General features: G+C 36.7%; 1 pseudogene; it reads right to left on the reverse strand.

Annotated features, from left to right (window-relative positions):
• Positions 1-5229: 5229 nt before the first annotated feature.
• On the reverse strand, positions 5230-6158 carry LOC124960388 (olfactory receptor 5AK2-like; annotated as a pseudogene).
• Positions 6159-14868: the final 8710 nt, after the last annotated feature.

Here is a 14868-nt window from a genome sequence, read left to right on the forward strand (position 1 = left end):
ATCTTCTCAGTACTTGAGAAGTGGTAGATTTTTCTCCATCCTGAGAGGGGCCCATCTTCTATGGCATCTCTCTGCTTCTTGCCTCAGGAATCTCAAGTCATGAAAGACCACCCATCAGAATCAGCATAGAGCTGAGGGACTGTTAACAACCTTGGCAAACCTTCAAAGAGTGGAGGAGAGGGGAGTAGAATAAATGTCACAACCTCCCGTCCCGGGAGGGACATTCTGAGGGACACTACATAGCCCATTCGAGGCCCCTGTGGAACTGAGTTCCAGTTCCCCAAAGTGGAAACCAGCTAAGCCACTTGCTCTTCCCTGCATTTCCTCCTTCACTTTTCCTTGTTCTTCCCTCTGCTGCCTGCAATGAACGCCACCAAACAGTTTAGCAACTGCAGAGTGTGAAGCAACAGTTCCCACAAAATGGATGTCACTTCGGACAACATCCAAAATTTAGGGGTCCCAAGGACCACCCTTTTTACAAAATAGCGACTCATTATCAACCTCAGACTTGATAATGCACTAGAATATGTCATGACTCTGATGTTAGGCACCAAAGGTTCATGTCCACCTTCTCCCTCCATATCTCCGTTGAAATCCTGCCCCCAAAGTGCTGGTAATAGGAGGTGGGGGCTTTGGGAGGGGTGCAGGATGGCTAGTTATAAGGGTGGAGCAGTGCTGACTTGAGGGGACTTGTGCCTTGTGAGTGCAGGGGGAGCTTGATTCCCCTCTTGCTGTCCGCCATGAGAGGTCAGAATGAGAAGTTAGCCATCTCCAACCCAGAAGAAAGCCCTCACCAGGGCCTGATCGCATGGGGTTGCTCATCTCGACTTCCAGTCCCCAGACTGTGAGAAATAAGTTCTGTTATTTTAAAGTCACCTTGCCCGCAGTAATTTGTTATACTAGCCCAAACTGACAAAGACAGGAATTTTTACTTAGGGTGAGGCTCTACAGTTCTAGATATCTAAAATTTTGAAAGTGGCTTTGGTTTAGGGTAATGGATGGAGGTTTGATCTATTTTGAGAAGTTGATAGAAAAAAGTAGAGACTTCTGTGAACAGACTTCTCAGAGTGACTCATATGAGGCCTCAGAAAGGAAAGAGAGATATAGAGGAAATTTCCTTATTCTTGGAGATCATCTAGGAAAGCATGAATAGAATACTGGTAGGAATATGGACTGTAAATAGGTTCTGCTGAGAGGTCAACCTCTGGGTCTGGAAGGTGGGACTTCTTCAGAGGGCCTGGAGGGAAGTGCATGGAACCAAAGAGGATGATTCTTGAGTCTTTGGGTCTCACAGAAGTCACCTTTCCAGGTTTTTTACTTGGTTGGGTCCCATCAGCCCTTTTATTTCCTATTTCTTTCTTGGAGTGGGAATATTTATCCTATGCCTGTCCTCCTCTTGTATTGTGGAAGCACATATCTTGATGGATTTGAGGCTCAAATTTGAATTTGAGGCTGTAGAATAATTCCATGAATCTGATTTGTGTCTTATCTATATGACACTTAGATGAGACTTGGAACTTCAGACTTTATGGTTGATGGTAGATACAAGAAGTTTTGGAATAGCCAGAGTGGAATGAATGCATTGTGCATGTCAGAGTGCTAAGATTTTTAGAGTCCCAGAGGCAGAATGTTATGGACTGAATGTTTGTGGTTCTCCAAAATTCAAATGTTGAAATCCTGTACTACAATGTGATAGTTTAAATAAATGGCACTTTTGGGTGATAATTACATATGAGTGTGTTTCCCTCATCATACATGGGTTTAAGTGAGCTTGTAACTCTTTTTCTGCCACACAAGGACACAATGAGCTGTTGTCCATCTCTAACCAGGAATAGTGCCCTCACCAGATCCTACTGCCATCTTGACTTTGGACCTTTAGGCTCTAGAACTATGAGAAAGAAGTTATTGCTGTTTAAAAGTCAGCCAGTCAAGAGTAATCTATCATAGAGCCCAAACTGAGGAAGACATCAGGAAAGCACTTCACCTACAAGCACATTTACATTCAAGCAGAAGAATAAAAATTGGAAATGAAGAAGGGATGCACAGAGTGAAGCCTGGGAGTGGTCCATTATCCTTAAGGATGTGTTATTCTCTTTGCATCAATTTAAAGTTAAGGCAATGTGTCTTTAATATGGAGAACTGTCAACCCAGTAAGCTTACTTGGATTTTTGGTGTCCAGAGGTTTTTTTTTTTTTTTCTTTTTCTTTTTTTTTTTTTGGATTTAGGGACATATCAGCCATGTGGTTAATTCTTTAAGCCAAGCTACTCCTGGAGGATCAAATAATACCTTTTGTCTCCAGTTCCAGTGGAGTTTGAAATTTATATAAAACTTCCCCGAAATTCCATTATACATCACTTTGTAGGACTCTTCAGTGGTTAAATTCTCAAGGCAAATACTGACATTTCTATTAGGCAGGACATTCCTTCAACTTAGGGATCACTTCTCAGTAGTTGAGGACAAGGTCAGACTTTTCTTAGAATAAGCTTAAGTTTTCAGTGAACATCCACCCACACATGATTTTTATCAAGACGTTTTCTCCACAATGAAAACTAAGACTCAAGCTGCTCAACCTGCAATGGAATCTAGGATATAAACCATTACTGGCTGCCATTATTTTCCCTATAAACCAGAGTTGTTTCAGGAAGGAGTCAGAGAATGAACAGTGTGTAGACAACCAACTGTGTTTTGTCACAACACTGAATATAAATATGGAAAGGTAAGGAAATTCTTTTTCTTTAAGTTCATGTGGTTGGTTTCTTCTCCCTGTGATTTTTACCCTAAAACTGTTTGGTATAAGATACCATATTTCTTCCCTTCAAGTGTAGACTATTTAAAAATATAATTTAGTAATCTTTGCAGAATTGACTTTCAATGCTGATTGAAGATCTGAGCTTCCAAAGGAATGTTCAGAAAAAGGTGCTGGACTCAATAGGTATTTTTTTGAAGCATGTGTTGCCATGAGAATGGTTTGCCATTCTGGACTGTGGCTAGTATACTTTTTTATTCAAAGGATACATTCAAGTTGTCTGAGCACATTCTTTGTTTACTCATTCAACAATTATTTTAATGAGTGCTTAATAAATTACTGAGAATTAGTAGATGCCTGGGATGAAATAATTAACCATCATTATGTCAATCTTGACTTGAAAAAGAATCAACATGTCAACATGTAGGTTTCATATATATATATATGAATGAATCATATCCTGATCAGAGTGCTACCTGAAAATCAATTCACTTTGAGGTAGAACCTGCCATTTTGACTACAAATGCTTTCCTTCATTGCCCTTACACAGTGAGGTCTTATCTGTGCTCTGAAACTTTCCTGCCAACCATTCGTTCTTTACTCAAAGGACTCTTGGCCTACATTTGAATTCCCACTGAATTTCTATAGTTCAGTGTTATTTGAACAAAAATGATTGGTATTCCTTTTGCAAATGAATGGTCATTAGCAGTTGTTTAGTTCCTTCTATTTCTAGATTACCTCTACTAGAATCAAGGAGAGAGAATGTTTGCAGGAGTTCCCCATTTATAGGGAAGAAAGAGATGAAATAAAGAGGTAACTCTTCACATGTTATTTTTCTTTCAAATTATAATGGAGCATGATCTTTTTTCTTGTTTCACTTATTTATGCTCTTTTATCCCTTCTTTGTACTCTTGTTTTTCTGTTCTTTCATAAATAATTATTATAGTGTTTGATCTGTACACTTGTATGTGTCCTTAAAAAACAAGGTAACTTTTTGTATGTACATTTTTTCATTATAGTATCAATTTTATTCACTTATTTTTTTTAGAACAGAGGCATACTTGAACAATAAAGGCTAATTAATATAAACACTGAAGCTATGCTAATGGGATGTAATTTTTATACATTGGCTAGAAGGCATTTTTTTCATTTTTTAAAATTATTTATTTATTTTTTGATTTTTTTACAGACTGCATTTTGATTCATTGTACACAAAGAACCCAATCAATAAATGGGCCAAGGAACTGGACAGATACCTTATAGAATAAGACATACAGGCAATTAATAAATATATGAAAAAGTGTTCAACATCTCTAGTAATTAGAGAAATGCAAATTAAAGCAACTCTAAGATTTCATCTTATTCCAATTAGAATGACTATTATCAAGAACACAAACAATAATAGATGTTGGTGTGGATGTTGGGGAAAAGGCACATTTTACATTGCTGGTAGAGTTGCAAATTGGTGTAGCTGCTCTGGAAAGCAGTGTGGAGAATCCTCAGAAAACTTGGAATGGACCCACCTTTTGACCCAGTTATCCCACTCCTCAGTTTATACCCAAAGGACTTAAAATCAGCATACTACAGTAACACAGTCACATCAATGTTTATAGCAGCTCAATTCACAATAGCTAGATTGTGGAACCAACCTAGAAGCCCTTCAACAGATGAATGGATAAAGAAACTCTGGTATATATACACAATGGAATATTATTCAGCCATAAAGAAGAATAATATTATGGCATTTGCAAATAAATGGATGGAACTGGAGAATATCATGCTAAGTGAAAGAAGCCAATCCCCCAAAATCAAAAGCTGAAAGTTTTCCCTGAGAAGTGGAGAATGATGTATAAGTTGGATTTGCTTATTTGTAAAATTCACAAAGTTACAGAAATGTTAAAAGAGGAATAAAATGAATAATGTAAAAAAAAGAGGTAACTGATTACAAATAAGTATGTTCAAGTGTTATGTAATATAACAAATATGGAAAAAGGACAGCATGAGTCCTAAGAGTATTTTAAAAACATATTTTACATTCATATTTGTCTACTATTTGGAACAGGATGTATAAAAGACTTAATTTGTATATAATTAAGGAGGGAAATTGTTTAAATAAGAAGAAACAACTTCAATTTTAATACCGATTATATATAGGTAAATTCTTTATACCTATTTAAAATATACTTTAAAAATGTTTGAAATGATACTCTGTAAGTTTATATGTGCTTTCTAATAATGTCCCTGAAGCCTTTTCCATGAGGAATGGAATGTATATTTTTGAATGATAACCAAGGGAAGTTGAGTCTCAGATGTTCTTAGGAAATTTCCCTCATTCTAAGATCTTCATCTTGTGTTGACAGGAGTAGTCCTGATTTTAGAGCTGAACATGTTAACATGCTTTCAGTGTCAAAATTATTAAAGGGTGGTAACATGTTTCTACTAGATGCTTTGAGTTGTTGAATTTGAACCACTTGCAATCAACCTAAAAGAACCTTTTGCCCACCACGTTTAAAGCTTCTTTCACCTCCTTGTTTCTCAGGCTATAGATCAGGGGGTTCAACATGGGAATGACAACACCATAAAACACGGAGGCCACTTTCCTATTCTCCTGGGCATTCCCAGAATGAGGCTGTAGGTACATGTAAGCCAGGGTGCCATAGAAAATGGAGACAGCTGTCAGGTGGGAGGCGCACGTGGAGAAGGTCCTCTTCCTCCCTGCAGTAGAAGTCATCTTCAGGATGGTGGTCATGATGTAAATGTAGGAGAAGGTGACGACCAGCACAGTGAACACCAAGTTAAATCCCACAAACACACTAAGTAGCATGACGTTGATGTCAATATTGGAGCATGAAAGGGTGAGAATTGGAGGGACATCACAGAAAAAATGATTGATGCTGTTGGACCTACAGAAGGAGAGTGAGAAAGTAAAACCTGTGTGAACGGAGGCATTTATTGATCCCATGAGGTATGAACAGGCGACCATCTGGATGCAGACTGTTCTCGACATGAGGATGGGATAGTGAAGAGGCTTACAGATGGCGACGTAACGGTCAACTGCCATAGCTGCCAGCAGGTAACAGTCGCTGGTGGCAAAGGTTGCATAGACCAATACTTGCATTAAGCATCCAGCAAGGGATATGGACTTGTTTTCTGCGATGAAGTTTTGCAGCATCTTGGGAGTGACAGCAGTCATGTAACAGATATCCACAAAAGCCAAATGTTGTAGAAAAAAGTACATGGGCGTTTGGAGTCTGGACTCTGTCCTGATGAGTAGGATCATTCCAGTGTTACCCACCATGGATGTCACGTAGATCACAAGAAACACAATGAAGAGGACGGTCTGAAACTCATGTTGGGCACCAAATCCCAGGAGGTAAATTCAGTCACTTCAGTGCTGTTTCCTTGTGTCATGGGTTACCAAAATCCTGCAGAGAACAAGTATCACAACCAGAGAGAAAATCTTGTGACAGCTTACATTTTATGTTACATTCTTGACTTTGATGTTCATGACAAACACAATAGAGTGTTTTGTTTTCCAAATAATTTGAAACATATTCTTGATAAGAAGCCAGCACATGAATAGTACATTAGAATCCTGAGTTAATTTTAAAATGAAGACTATTTCTTAGATAAATGCTGTCTTTTAACGTGTGCATCTAGTAAATGTAAATTAACACACTATTCCTTTATGATAGAATTTCCTATGTTGTGTAAGGCAATTTTAAAATCTGATTTTGAATTTTTTTTAGCAGCCTGTAGTTTTCCTCAGATGGTTACCATTTTACTCATCTAATATAAGTTCAAACTCTGGAGCAATGAATCCCGGACCCTTGGTATGGCAAAAGTTGGCTGCTGCCATGAACAGATGACATCCCATGAGACCAGACATAATCTCATTTCCAATCCACTTGCTCTTGTGTGGTCATGATGTGAAGTTCTGCCCAATTGTGGGCAAAGGTAATGTATGCTACATCTAGACCTGAACCAACTCTCCCACCCCATTTTTACAGAAACGAGAACCATATGACTTTCTGCACCCTTTCTTCTTCATCTATTAGGTGTATATTGACATTCAGGGAGATTTTGCAAGTCGTGTGTTAGGGTGGCAAGATATTACAGGGAAAAACAGGTAAAAATATGAATTTCAGACAAAACATATTTTTAGTAGAAATATGGTCTAAATATTTTATGGGAAATAGTAAAACATTACTTATTGTTTATCTGAAATTCAAAATTAACTGGGCATCCTGTATTTTTATTTCTAAAGTCTGGTGGTCCCATGTTGCTTATTGCAGTCTACTTCAGGCTGGATTCCTGAATGACTACGGAACAGAATCACTGTCTTGGGCCATTTGATATTTCTATAGCATAACACCAGAAGCTTGGTAATTTATATAGAAAAATGATATTTATTTGGCTTATAATGCTGGAGGTTGAGAAGCCCAAGATTGATGCAGGCAGGGGCCTTCTTAATGCACCTCCTATGACCAAAGGTACAAGGGCAAGAGAGAGTGAAAGCAAGACAGCAAGAGAGGCCCAAATCTGCTTTAATCAGAAATCTACTCTCTAGATGTATGATGCTCTCCCCCAAGAGCAACATTAATTCAGTTAGGGGAGCAGAGCCCTCATGACCTAGTCCCCTCTTATTAGGTCTTACCTCTCAACACTGTTGCTTTAGTGAACAAGTTTCCCACAAGCGAGCTCTGGGGAATGCACTGAATCAATATCATGCCCCTGCCAATAACATACTTCCTACTCTGGGTTCAATGTGATTGAGAATTTCAGTTGTTACATGTCAGTGGGATTTAGTTTTTTTTTTTTTTTTTTCTCAACAACAGTTTTGTATAACTCTTTGTATTATTTGTAACTTATTATTTCATTTATGCAATGTAATAAAGATTTTTCTTATTAAAAGGTATAAATGAATGAAGATATAATGGTACAAGTTTCTACCTGAAAAGTGGATTGATGATTCATAGGTCATTTATCAGACCCAAGAAAACCAAATATGAGAAAGATCATCATAGAGAAAGATCAGATTTGACTAAGTTTATAGTGTAAAATCCTCAAAAGACTCAGAAATCAAGGTTAACAGGTACACTGTGACAGGCTTTAAGAGTATTAAAAGAAAGGGGGTTGGTAGAGTCTTCCAAAAAATAACTTATGGGTTATGATTTATAAGCCCACAGTTTACCTAGACATCTGGACTTTCTTAGCTTTTCAATGTGAACATACAAACAAGCTCACATGGTTCCTGAAGAACAAAGAAAGGGGAAAAGTCTATTTGAAGGAAGCTGAAACTTCAGTGGAGAAGGACAAATTTTGAAAGTCACCATCAATCCCCATAATCGTATGTGGATATACATATGTGTGTACATATCATGCACACACACTCATCCACATGCACACAAATTTTTGCTTTCATAAAGTATAAATTGAAATCTAATTATTAAAGTCTGTATAAGTTATTAAAGAAAAACATTGGAAGTGCTAAGGATCCAACCCAGGACCTTGTACATGCCAAGTAAATGCTGATCCTATATAAAATATTAATACCATAGTCAAATGTATTAAAATTAACTATTATTTTTATTTTGAATTATATCATAGGAAAGCACATAGTTGAATGTTTTTTCATGTAATTTCATAATTTTTGAAATTTTGTACCTGTAGGGACAGGGGGTCCTGGGTTTGAATTCTTGTCCTGACAATTAATAGAGGCAAATAATGTATAATCTGCTCTGCCTCAATTCCTTCCTCTGTAAAATGGAAGTTTTCATGGAAGTTTATCATATGCAATGCAACAATGTCTCTAAAAACAAAAGTTTGAAAATGTTTAAATAAATCATAGTAGATATAGTAGATACATGTTATGAATCAATGCATAGTCCAAAAATGTGACAGATACATACTCTTTGAAGAAGGTGCTCATGTCTTATTTTTAAAGGAGAAAGCAAGTTGTAGAATAATATTTAGCATGTGGGATCTTTTAACAAACACCCTCACTTCTTATCTCAGGCGTTCATTCTCTTTATTTATTTATGGATAAAGTTGAAAAATAATGCATAGCAAACTCCTTATTTATAATCATCCATGGTATGGTTTGGGTAAGAAGAAACCTTACTATTAAACTTATAAACTTTGTTCTTAACTCTATTTTTACATTATAAAAGTAGGTTCCTGACTCTTATCACTTAAATATGAACACCAATTATCTTTTATATTATCAGTGGTATGCTAAGGTTTATGTCAACCATTTCAGTTTTGCCTTTTGTTTTTCTCTCTTTTTTATTTAAATTACTCTTTCCTTCATTTTTGTGGGTCACTTGAATTTTTTTTTTTTTTTAGAATACCAATTGATTCATCTGTGATGTTTTTGTTTGTGGTTGATCTGTGTATTATGTTGGAGGAACATAACCAGTGTTATATGTTACCTATTGAAGTCATATGGAAATCTTACTTTTTAAAATTTAAACAGTTGTACATAATGGTGAAATTTTTTGTTACTTATTCATACATGCACACAATATAAGAATATAATTTGACCAATATTCCTCCCCAGCACTCCCCCCTTCCTCCCACCCCCTGGATCCTCTATTATACTAGTTGCCCTTTTTTTTTTTTTTTTGTGGTGCTAGGGATCGAACCCAGGGCCTTATGTATTTCTTTTTTTTTAATCCTTTACTGTCTCCTGTTTTAAATATTTCCTCCATAAATTGAAAACCAAAATGAATAAAGTCAAAAGTTTCCTTCAACTGTCAGTCAAACATAAATTAGCAAGCTCAAGAGTAGAATGAAAATGTATTGAATTTGCCTCTATTTTTTTGCTGTCTCCATGCTCTTTGATCTTCCCTAATGTTCCAAGTGGTTTTTCTTTCATAGCAGTTAAGAGTAAGAGCTTGGCAGACTGGTTAGAAAAACATGCTCCAAATACTGTAAATAAGAACCCACTTCAAATGTATTGCTATCTGTAGGTCAAAAGGAAAAGGAAAGAACAGATATAACATGGAAACATTAATTAAGGCATTGCAAAACATAGCTATATTAATTTCAGGTAAAGTAGACTTCAGAGAAAAGGAATTTCCCAGGGACAGAGAAAGACACTATACAATGAGGAAAGGATTAGGCCTCCAGGAAGAAAGAGCAATTGCAGATGTGTGGGCACCGAACAAGAGACCTGCAGTAAATGCAGAACTCAAACTGACAAAACCAGAGACAGGAAAAGGCCACCCACAACTGTGAATGGAGAATTCACGTTCTTTTCTTGAGAACTGATAAAGCATCTAGACAGAAGATCAGCGAGTTTATAGACGTCAACACCACTAACCAACAGGGGCTGTATGGCATCCACAGAACACTCCGTCTGACAGGAGCAGAGCACACTTTTTCTGAAGTATGGACAAATGTATTTTGAGACAGATCATATTCTGAGTCATAAAGATTCTGTATTAAAATAACTGAAATCATTCTGGGTGCAGTGGTGCATGCCTGTAGTCCCAGCATTTTTCAGGATGCAAGTTGAAAGCCAGACTCAGCAACTTAGCAAGGCCCTTTGCAACTTAATAAGACCCTGTGTCGAAATGAAAAATAAAAAGGGCTGGGATGTGACTCAGTGGTGAAGTGCCCTGGGTGAAATTCCCAATGCCAAAAACAAAACAAAACAAAAACCTGAAATCATACACTGACTGTCCCAGGAACATATGAAATAAAAGAGAGATAAATAACAGAGATTGAGAATATTATTCATGAACTGGCAAAGAAAAAAATTCATCTCTAAATAATAAATGGATCAGTGAGTAAGACTCAAAGGAAATAATAATAAAAAAGAACTGAGTAAAAATAAAAAACATGACCAATCAAAAATTTTTGAGCTGTAGTCAAATCATGCTGATGGGAGGGAATGCTTAGAATAAAAAGGAAGAAAAAAAAATCTCAACTCAATTTTTTAAGCACCCACCTCAAGAAAGTAGAAAAGGAACAACGTGATCCTAAAGAAAATACAGGGAAGGGAAATATAAAGTAAAGAGTAGAAATTAATGAGACTGAAAAGAGAAAAGCCATAGGAAGAAAATAAATGAAACACATCACTGGTTCCTTGAAAAGATCTGCATGATTGAAAGAGTCCCAGTACGTCTGTCAAAGAAAAAAGTGAGAAGATATCAAATACTAATCCAGGAATAAAACACGCTGAATCACCTCACACTAGTAGACAATAAAAGAAGAATACAGGAATTCCATGCAGAACTTTTCACACATAGATTTGACAAGTTAGAAGGAAAGGATGTATTCCTTGAAACATAAAGACTGTCATGACTAACTCAATATGAAATTGATAATTTCAGGAGCCATATGGCCATGAGGAAAATTTAATTTATAGTTATAAAACTTTCTCTTCAAACTCACTGGAGAATTTAACCACAATTTAGAAAAGAAGTAAAGATAATATGGAAAGAACCCTTCCCAACTTACCTCATGTATCCCGTACTTCTTTGATAATACTACCTGATAAAGACTAAGTAGAAACCTACTCTCCCATATCTTTCATGAATATATAAGCAAGATTTTATTTTATTTTTTTTATACTGGGGATTAAACCCAGGGGCACTTTACCACTGAGTCATATCTCTAGGCTTTTTATTTACTGAATTTTAATTTTGAGACCGGGTCTCAAAATTGCTTAGGGCCTTGCTAATTTGCTGAGGCTGGCCTTGAACTTGGAATCCTCCTCCCAAGTCACTGGGATTATAGGCATGTGCCACCACATCCATCTAGAAGCAAGATCCTCTTACAAAATATTAGAAAATGTAATTCAGATATACAAACACACAGTTTTATACTATGACCAAGTGGGGTTACTACAGTGTTTGTGAAAACCTGGTTCGTTATATGAAAGTCAATAAATACAACTCACCATTTTTACAATCTAAAGAAGAAAAATCTCAGGATCATGTAAATTTATGGATAAAATTCAGCACCTGTTCATGATTGTATGAAAAAGTTCAGAAAATTAGTAATAGCAGTGATTTCCTCACACAGATGAAGAAAATCTACAAAATAATCATACTTAAGATTAGGCTTACTGCTTGCAACCTAAAATTAGGAAAAAGGCAAATATAACCTCACTACTGGAATGTCATAATTGTGTGAGACTCAACCCAAAGATTACAGGAAGAAAATGAATTAAAGTCACATTTCAGGAAGGAAAAAATGTAACTGTCCCTATTTGCAGATGACATAATAGTCCATATTGGAGATCCCAAGTGATCTACCAAACTCTTCTAGAGCTGATAAGTGAATGTAGAAAAGTTGCAGAACATGAGATAACTATAAAGACATTGATACTCTTCCTGTGCTATCAATGGAAAGTTAGGTACTGAAATTAGAATATGTCATTTTCAGTCACCCAAGAAAATGAAATGCTTAATTGTAAATCTAACAACCTGCATAGGATTAGTGTGCAGAAAATTACAAAATACCGATGAAAGAAATCAAAGATCTGAATAAACCGACCTACTGTGTGCATGGGTTAGAAGATTCAATAAAATAAAATTTTGAATTCTCCCTAAATTGAAATACAGATATAACAGAATTACTGTCAATACCTGCAGAATTTTTTAAAAAGATACAGCTAAGGTTTTTCTACTATTTTTATGGAAGGGAAAATTAAAGTATCTGAACCAATTCTGAAAAAAAAATGTGAGAATCACTGCAGTAGATATGAAGGTTTGTCATTTAGCTACAGTAACCAACACTGTACTATTGGTGGTGGGAGAGACACTACGATAAAGCAGAAAAGAAAACCCAGGAACAGACACACACAGGTACAAACTGCTGGTTTTGGCAAAGAGGCATAACCTCAATGTTATGTCTTCTATGAGAAACACGTGATATATTTAAGTGCAAAATATAAAACCATGAACATTTAGATGGAAACAAAAGACCAAATTTTTAGGATCAGGAGCCTAGCGAGGAGTTCTAATATATGACACAAAAGCACAATAGATAAAGATATGTAAATAACCTTCCAAAATTAAATTTTTGCTCTGTTGGAGACACATTCAATAGGATGAAAAGGCATGCTACTGACCGTAGAATATATTTCTAAAACACATATCTAATACTGGGCCTGTATATAGAATATATAAAGAACTCTCAAATTCAAAATTAAGAAATCAAGTTAGAAAATTGATAAAAGGCATGAGCAGATATTTCACCAAAAAGGGTTCTATGGATCACAAATAAACATATGAAATATGTCCAAAGTCCATAGCCATCAGGGAAATACAAATTAAGAACATGAAGGGATGTCACCATACTAAATGTAATGAGATCTCCCTACACAAGTAAGATGATTACTAAAATAAAAATAGTGACAATATTGAACACTGGCCAAGATGCAGAACTGTGTCTCCTACTGAACTGGTGGGGGGGTGGAACAACACAATGACTCTGGAAATTAGTTTGACAGTATCCTAAAAAATATCAACATATACTTTAAAATATCAACATATCTATCATAATGCCCAGCTTTTGTACTCTCTGACAATTATGTAAGTCTGGTGAGACTTACAACCCAGAAAAACATGTAAATAATTTCACCTAATTGCTTCACTTGGAACAGCACCAAACTATAAACAATCCAAAGGTCAAAGGCTTGACAACAGGTTATGGGTTAAGCAAACTGGGGTACAGCCATAGTGTGAAACAGTACCTAGATATGAGAAGGACCAGGGTCTTGGTATTTACAACTTAGGAGGTCTCAATGACTGCATGCTGAGTAAAAATAAACGTTTTGTTGAGAAAAAGGAAAAAGAAGATTTAAAGATTCATTGTGTTGCTAGCAAAGGAAGACACACAGGGGACTCCTGTCCAGAGGCTGTGATTCTGCCCATCAGCTGGAACAGGGGGTCTTGAAGAGGTGATTCAAAGACTACATTCCATGAGTTCTCTGTTGGAGTTGGAATTCACTCGTTAATCCTGAGATCTTCAGGTACCAAGTCTGGAGTACTTTGTTCTCACGGGGTGTGTGTACTCAAAGGACAGATAAAGCTGTCTTAAAATGGAGAAGAAAAGTTTACCTTGTTTACCCTGAGATTAGGGAAGGGAGAGATTATGGAGGAGAAGGGAAAGAGGAAGAGAAAGAAACATGTCTGTTTTAAAAATAAGTTTCAGTGGCAGAGCAGCAAGGGCTGTATTCAAAACTTCAAGTGGACACTGTTACATATCCCTCCTGTCAATTTCTACATTCCATTTTTATGGACAAATGGGCGATGACCTCTCCAAGCTGAGGAAGCTAATTTTCAATAGCCACATGTTATATGATTCCATTTTATGGCATTATCAAAGTGACAAAATTGTAGAGATGGAGAAAAATGTGAGTGATAGCCAGGGTCTAGAGGTTGCAGGTAGAGGGAGGTGGTGTAAGGGGCCCTGTGGGAGGACCTGTATGGAATCTGGATCTGTGATGCAATATGGTACATCTCAGTCATTATGGGGGTGGTACTGATACACACACACACACACACACATAAAAATCCTGATTCTGGTGTTACAGTGTAATTATGTAAGGTGTAACTATTGAGGAAAGCTGGGTTCCTCGTATCTCTGCATTGTCTCTGCAACTTCCTATGAATCCTAAGTATTTCAAAGTAAAAACATGAAAGTAGATAAATAAATACAGGAGGGAAATTTAGAGTCTACTTTGAAGTGTTGTGAGGTTCAATTGAATAAATTCTTGCAAAATTCCCAGCACAAGGGCAGACATTGAACTAGTGCTCTCTGAATGGCCATGATATGACATTATATTCAATTAAAAGCACATGATATTGAATGATGGGTCAATTGATTGGTTGATTCAGGTGTTTGCTCATTTACATTCTTTCCATGGTAGCCCTCAGCCAGATTTAAACCCCTGACTGCATTTCTACCGCATCACCTGTGATGAGCTGAGTCCTGGTCTTGGGGTGAGACATGCTGGAACCCCACCTCTGAACCTAGGGCTTTGCTGCTTCCTGCACACACAGCAGTGCTACACAGCTGACGCTAAAAATGGGAATCACCCTGTTGTACTTACACCAGAGTTGCCTCCTGCTTCTCTTTCTGCAGCTGGTGCAGGCTGATT

Source organism: Sciurus carolinensis, chromosome 11 (genome assembly GCF_902686445.1).
Source record: "Sciurus carolinensis chromosome 11, mSciCar1.2, whole genome shotgun sequence".
NCBI classification, from domain to species: Eukaryota; Metazoa; Chordata; class Mammalia; order Rodentia; family Sciuridae; genus Sciurus; species Sciurus carolinensis.